Below are 7800 nucleotides of genomic sequence, written 5' to 3' on the forward strand. Positions count from 1 at the left end.
AATAATAATAATAATAATAATAATGATATATTAATTTCCTTATGTGAAATGACTGAAAAACCGTGTGGAAAAAGATTTTTAAAAATGGAGTTTTAAATTTATGCATAAGCTTTTTTTTCTCCACTCTCCTGCACTGTCAACCTATTGAGATTTATAAATAACAGTATAAAAATAATCACACATATATAAACTCACTGTTTACGTTCGTCAGAATCTGATGTTCACTTGAAAACATCAAATGTCAGATCCTTAATTTTGCAGCAGTGAGTTGAGGAAAGGAATCATTGTAAAGTTGGTAATGTGACTCTGATTGGGTGATTTCAGGCCATGCTTCTTCCTCTTCTGTCTCTTCTTCCTCCAGCTGTGGATGTTCCTCAGTAAATCCACGTGTCCAGAAGTGTCTGTGTGACGCTTCACATGTCTTTTGTGCATCTGAGAGTCAGATTTGAGATCATTAGCTCGGGTGCGACGTCAGCGAGATGTCCTCGATGTCTTCCCACGGCTCTGGAAGTTTCTTTGAACATTCCCTGAAGTTTCACACTCGGAGAGATTTAGACAGGAGCGTTTCGAGCCTTTCACAAGAACTGGAGCTCAGACTCCTCATATTTGAACATCTTCCTCTCTGTGTTCCTGTAGCTCAATTGGTAGAGCATTGTGCGATCAAGCGCAAAGATGGGGGTTCAATTCCCTGGGAACACATGAAACAATTGATGTGCATAAAAACTGAATGCATAAATTTAATTTATGATACTGTTTTGGGTATATGGATATAAATTGTCCTTATCAGCATTAGAAAGGGTGTTGCTGAATATAGCACAAACAAAAACACACACACACACACACACACATACATACATAAATACAATTGGCCAAAAATAAATATTAATTCCATATACTGTATTAAAACCCAAGAAAACATTCACATTGGGGTTTAAAAATAAATAAATAAATAATATTTCCAATGAAATAAAATAAATGTTAAAAAATGTAATAAAATATTGTATTTTCCAAAGGCAAAATTTTTGTTGACATACTAATCTAACAAAAACTATATAAATAATAAATACAATCTATATAAAAAATTTTCAAAATAATATGTGACAAAAAAAATAATTGCTCAGACTATAAAATTAACATGAAAGTAGAAAATATAAAAGTAAAATCAAATTAATTTTTTTTTTTTTAAATAGTATCTCATGAATGCTAAAATAACACTGAATAGATGTCACATCTGAGGAAAAGCGTCTATAATTTATAATTTTAGTGGCTGCAAAATACAGGTGAGATTAGAAATATATTTTCCTGCCACTAAAATACATTTTAAAATATATTTCAGTATATTAAGCATGAAGGTTCACCGTTTATTGTTTTATGCTGTAGGTTTACATCACCTCATCCGATGCAATTTTTGTTTTCGGTCTCATTTGTTCTCCTTTTAATCTCCCTACAGTACAATACAGCAGGAGGAACCCTTCAGGTTACAGGGGGGTGAGTGACCAGCGTTAAATGAGCTTTCTGCCTCTTACTTCCTGTTGGTTTGTTGGTCTGGCTCTCTGTGTGTCTAGATATTCACTTCAGAGGTCTGGGGATGCTCTGTTGCTTGTTTAGAGCTTGATGTTTGACTGAAGAGCTGAATATTCATACACACACTTCACAAGGTCGAACTGATGCATTGTTAGAAATGTGTTAGACAGCAGTTCATATCCATGCATGCAAGTGAATCTTACATTCTCAGTCCTGCCACAAGAATCATTCAAATAAAGGTCACGGATAGTGATTATGCAAATACAGTCAACCGGTTAAGTTTGAGTGATGCAAAGTAAATAAATCCAACTAATGCAAAATATTCCTACATTTTCAAAACAAAACTTGCCTCACATATTCACTTTGTGCAAATTGTACATGAAGAACTTAATTGAGCACATGATACAAAGTACATGTATTTAACTGTTGCATAATACTAAAACATGATACAAGTATTTTAATGATACAAAAAAAAACTATTAAACTTCTGATAAATAATCATACATTTATAAAACATTTTAACCTTATATTATACTAAAGCTCCCTCAGAAACCATATCGTAAGACCTATTGAATCCTGTGACTCTGTGCAAGATAAAGGAGGTATAGAACAACTTTAAACTTTGGGTTTGATTCCCAGTCAGTGCATGAACTGAACAAACCTTAAATGCAATGCTTTAAGTTAAACATAAAAGGTTCAGCGCGTCGTGATCTCGCAGCACAATGACAGAAATCAGTTTTACAAGGTTTCCATAAATCAAGAAAGTGCAAAAAGTTAAAATACTTAAAGCGATCAACAGGGAAATATATGTGACCTTGGAGCACAAAACCAGTCATAATGTTCATTTTTCGAAATGTAGATTTATACATCATATTAAAGCTGGATAAACAAGCTTTCCATTGATGTAAGGTTTGCAAAAAAAATCTGGAATCTGAGGGAGCAAAAAAATCTAAATATTGAGAAAATCATCTTTAAAGTTGTCCGAATGAATTCTTAGCAATGCATATTACTAATCAAAAATGAAGTTGTGATATATTTACAGTAGGAGATTCACAAAATATCTTCATGGAACATGATCTTCACTTAATATCCTCATGATTTTTGGCATATAAGAGAAATCTATAGTTTGGACCCATACAATCTACTGTTGGCTATTGCTACAGATATATCTGTGATACTGATGAATGCTTCTGTGCTCCAGGAACTCAGAGAGAATGGAAATTGACCTTTTACACTGGACTTATAGTACAAAAGGTCTTGTTTTTTTGTTTTTTTTAAATCACATATATTCTACAGCAGGGTTCCTCGAATCTTTCCCAGAGTTTAGCTCCAACCCGGATCAAACTCACCTGTCTGTGATCATCCCACAGACATTGATTGTCTTGCTCAGGTGTGTTTGATTAGGGTTAGAGCTCAACTCTGCAGGAAAGTGGATCTCGAGGTCCAGATCGGAGGATTCCTGTTCTGTGATCTGCTGGTGATCAGATCGGACTCATCTGCATTGCTAAACTACAGACAGGTGAATGTCAGAAACCATCTCTGATAACCACAGCCATGCTGACCTTTTCAAAAGGTTTCTGTGCACTTTCAAATATGTCCCTTAATCTAGAATCTGATTTATATATATATATATATATATATATATATATATATATATATATATATATATATATATATATATATATATATATATTATAATCACCTTGTTTTCGGATATCTGATTTCAGGAGATGAACCTTCACCGATCGTCATTTCAACTGTGTCAGACGCTGATAATATCTGAGTCGGTGAGTTGTTTGATTACTTTGTCAATTTCACGTAAATACAAGGAGAGCGGAGTCTTATTCTTCTTGACTTTAGCACATCACAGCCCACAGTCTCCTAAATAAAGCATGGTGCATGTTAAAGAATGAAAAGAAACCAATATGTGAGCTGTTTCTGAGTCGAGCGGACAGCAGGCGGATGGTTAAACGTGTTTGAGTTATACACGAGGGACGCTGACTGTCTGGAGACTTCAGAGACCAGCGATCATTCCCTTTGTTCCCAGTCCATCTTTCTCTCTCTTTCATGCACACAATCTCATCTCTTAATTTCTCTGAGCTGTCCATCACCTCATGCCAGGCTATGATGAATATATTTCCTCAATGTTCTCACCTTAAATGACGGAAATGAAATCTAATTTCTGCAGATGAAACCCTTTTGTATTCGTATGGTCAATCTAATTTAACTAGGTTTCTATGTCACTGAGCAAATATGAAATCCATGCGTCAGCTGAAACGCAGAAGGAATCGAAAGTATACATCAAAACGGCAGAAAACGATGAATCAAGGCTAGTATTTCAGTGAATCGCTCTCGGATAGCAGACATCAGTCAGTTTCGTTCCTCATCACTGCGTTACAGCTTGCAGATTTCCCATGGAAAACAAATTAATGCACTAATAAGTCCTCGCTGCGTCTCCTGTTTACATGTGCTCAGTGCACACAAACGCCTTTTTAATCGAATCGAGCCGCTCTATTAGATTAGAGAGCAACCGGTGGTCTCCGGGATGACCTTACAGCCTAAAGTTGACGTTTAGTGGCTAATGCTAGCCTAGCTGGCTAGTTTCAATCTGTTAGATTGAATGGGACAGAAAAAACACAAATAGGAGATTTACATCATTAACACCAGCACTTTGCTAAAAATATATGATCCTCTTTAGGAAGTTATTTTCAATATGTCTGTGTCTGTCTTCCTGCTTTCTGTCGATTTTGATGGCAAGAAACGCTAATGCTTATTTGGCTTATTAAAGGCATTTGCGAAGCCAAATGTCAAATCTGGTCATATTGTGTGCTACAGACATGAATTATTCTTCAAATCGTGCCAATATGCATGATGAATCATTCCTAATAAGACTAGAAATGCGTGCTAATACAATTAAATAGTGTGTATTTTGATCGTGTATACATGTCAAGCTTTCCTCAGCCAAAACTAAAACACATTCCCTTTGGTTTTATACGCAGAGGATGCTGAAGAAATGTTAGAGGCTTACTCGTGCATTATTTGTATTTTTAGAAACTGACAGTCTGGTTAAAAACCCCTTTCTATGTCTCCCCTCGCTCTGTCCGGTGGATGGATCTTTTCTCATTCGGCGTCTAAATGTCATGGCAGGTTTAGATTGTGCTGCTGAATAAAATGCTAGTTTGACCTCTCTTATCTCCGTTCAGATGCTTCTGGCTCGGCTCAAACCGTGCTTCAATATTGGCATCGATAACACGTTGGTATATAATAATGCAGCTCGCAAAAGAGCGTTGAATGCATATATCTGGCAAGCGGTTTATCAGATGCAAATCCTGATTAATTTCCCAGGGATTGTTGGTTTAAATGGTTTGTAAGCTTCATGCCAGATCCATTTAGCTCTGTTCGGCTTCCTGTTTGTGAGCGACTCGGATTCATAACGGCTGATATTGGGTTTTTAAAGATTGCAGTTTTTTATTCCTCTGCTAAAGTGAATTAGTTTGGTGCTGAGGCTGCTTAATGCAGTTACAACAACCAGATGTGGGAAATTAGCCTGTGTTAGTGTCATGGTTTGCTTTGAGATCGTTTATATCGAATCATATCATCGTAAAAAGTGCCTCCGAAGGGTGAATAAAGGCCTGTAAGAAAAACATCCTTATTTAAAACTTTTTATAAACCGTATCCTCTAGCTTGCATTAACGTTGCAGAAGCTTACGACGAATCCAGAAACGCAGTTTATATTTTTAAAAATTGATATTCTTCTTACCAAAAACACATTGATTTGCTACAGGAGGCCTTTATTCACCCTTCGGAGCCACGCGAGGCACTTTTTATGATGGATGGATGGGATTTATTGGACTGTTTAAAAATGACACCCATTCACTTCCATTATAAAGCTATGGAGAGCCAGGACAATTTTAATAAAACTCTGATTGGATTCATCTAACTGAAGACAGTCATACACTTAGGATGGCTTGAGGGTGAGTAAATCATGGGTTAATTTACATTTTTGGGTGAACTGTCCCTTTAAAGTCATTTCCGGGCAGATGACCTCAGTGTTTTATGGTAGCAATATTGAAAAAGATTGAAAACTGCTGCATGTGTTTCGTGTATCTAACAGAAAGGTAATCTTGCAGTTTAACACACATATGGCTTATGTTTATGCACATTATGCAGGTTTCAATAAATGATTGCTCGCATTAGTTTGGACTGAAAATAATGTTTTGCACCATATGCAAGTTGGCCGTGAATTTTTAAATAATAAGTGTCTTCAGAAATGTAGCATTGCATCAGTGTCTCAACAATGGATGTGAATGGGTGCCGTCAGAATGAGAGTCCAAACAGCTGATTAAAAAAGATCGCCGCACACCAGTCCATCAGTTAACATCTGGAGAAGACAAAAGATATGTTTGTAAGAAACAAACAGCTGTTAAATAGTGAGATAACAACAATGAAACCTTGTGCAGACCAAATCAAGTTTATTTAAAGCTGTGCTCACACACAAATGCATGCATGCGTTCTCACAGGACACACACTTCAATAAACACACACACACCAGTGATGTGCATCAATGCAAGATAGCCTACAGATTACTGAAGCACATAAAGCATTGTTTCTCTCTCTCTTTCAGTTAATTTGCTCTGTGATCTGTTTCCGCCCGTGGCTGTGATTTTAACACACCCTCATTAGTGCACATGATTAATTAGACTTGTCACTGACATGAGCGATGCTGCTGTGATCCAAATATCGAATCTTCCACCAAAGCCTCTTTACACATGTTTGTTTTTTTAATAAAGATCTTGAAGATGCTGCTGATGTATATTATTCTCTACTCAATGTTTCCTGAACATTAAAGGCGTTCCGCTGAGTTTCAGACGCTGTCAGACAGAAAATGATGTGGATTAATATTTAGTGTAAGTGTTAAACAGACTGATGATGACTGCTGTAAACATCTGAAGATTGTACTGCTGAATGATTAAATACAGAAGTATGAGAGAAAAGCTTTGATCTTTATGAAGTCATATTTGATCAACCGTGATTATGAACAGTGAGCACCTGAGGAATTTGTGTTTTCACAGCTATAAGTGCTGTTCTTATTGTGTGTGTGTGTGTGTGTGTGTGTGTGTGTGTGTGTGTGTTCATTCATTAGAATTAATCTAGACTTCCACGGTAAGCTTCCATATGGCCACACACACCCTAATCACACGAAACAGTAATTGCATAAGGCATAATTATTGTTATCTTGTGTTTTATTTGCACGGCTGCAGCTGTATGTTTGTTCCCTGTCTCCTGACTCTTTATAAACGACTCTATAATCACGGCCTGCCTTCAAAAGCGGCTCTTTCCACGAAACGGGAAAGGCTTATTTAAAGATATCCATCTGGATCACGTCACACCAATCACCTCAAGATGACAACAAACAAATAAATAACACACCTGAACCAAATGAAACCCATCTGCAAACCGAAACACTTCAGTGTGTGTGGACTACAGTATTGCATTCAAGAGATAAATAATAATAATAATAATAGAAAATCAGGTTGATTTAAAATAAATACAAAAATAAACCCCAAAAATTTACTAATTAACTAAATAATTAATTTAAACTAATAAAAATTTAAGTTGAACCTATTAAAAATAAAATATATCCAAATATATTAAAAATGAAAAACAAACGGTAATGCAATTGAATTTAACATATTAAAATAACACTCATTTGAAAAAAAAAACAATAAACTGATTAAATAACTGATTCAGTACAATGAGTAAATAAAAATTATACAATTTGAATTTAACATACTAAAAAAATTAAACAAACCTGTTAAAAATGAAAAATAAATAAAAATAAGAAAATGCATTTTGAATTAAACCTAATTAAAATGAAAAGATAAATATTACAATAAATAAAGGAACAAAGTAAATAAATGCATAAAAAAACAGTAGTACTAATTGAACCTAATAGAATAAAATATAACACGTTTTAAAAAATCAACAAAATGTAAAATATTCTTTGGGTGTGTTAACATTTTGAAAATAATTGGTGGTCTTTTTTTACTTTGGAGGGGGTTAAATTCTAAAAATGCCTCTAGAACAGTGACCGCTGAAAATGTAATGAAATGCAGTGATTTATAATCTTACAGGTGCTTCTGATGCATTCTGGGCAGAAAGCCTCTCGAGGCCACGCTACAGTCACCTCTGCTAACCCACGATAAATCACTGTAACACACAGTCCACATTCATTCATACGAGCAGGTGATGACAGCTTTGAAGTAATGCTTGGGG

At 35.4% G+C, this 7800-nt stretch overlaps 1 long non-coding RNA gene across 2 annotated transcripts; it reads left to right on the forward strand.

Annotated features, from left to right (window-relative positions):
- Positions 1-2904: 2904 nt before the first annotated feature.
- On the forward strand, positions 2905-6516 carry LOC127947303 (uncharacterized). Of its 2 annotated transcripts, none has more exons than XR_008151269.1 (3): positions 2905-3097; positions 3252-3311; positions 6149-6516. It is a non-coding gene; the product is annotated as an uncharacterized LOC127947303 (long non-coding RNA). The 2 variants fall into 2 exon arrangements; XR_008151270.1 differs by having other exon boundaries at positions 2905-3043.
- Positions 6517-7800: the final 1284 nt, after the last annotated feature.

Source organism: Carassius gibelio, chromosome A25 (genome assembly GCF_023724105.1).
Source record: "Carassius gibelio isolate Cgi1373 ecotype wild population from Czech Republic chromosome A25, carGib1.2-hapl.c, whole genome shotgun sequence".
NCBI classification, from domain to species: Eukaryota; Metazoa; Chordata; class Actinopteri; order Cypriniformes; family Cyprinidae; genus Carassius; species Carassius gibelio.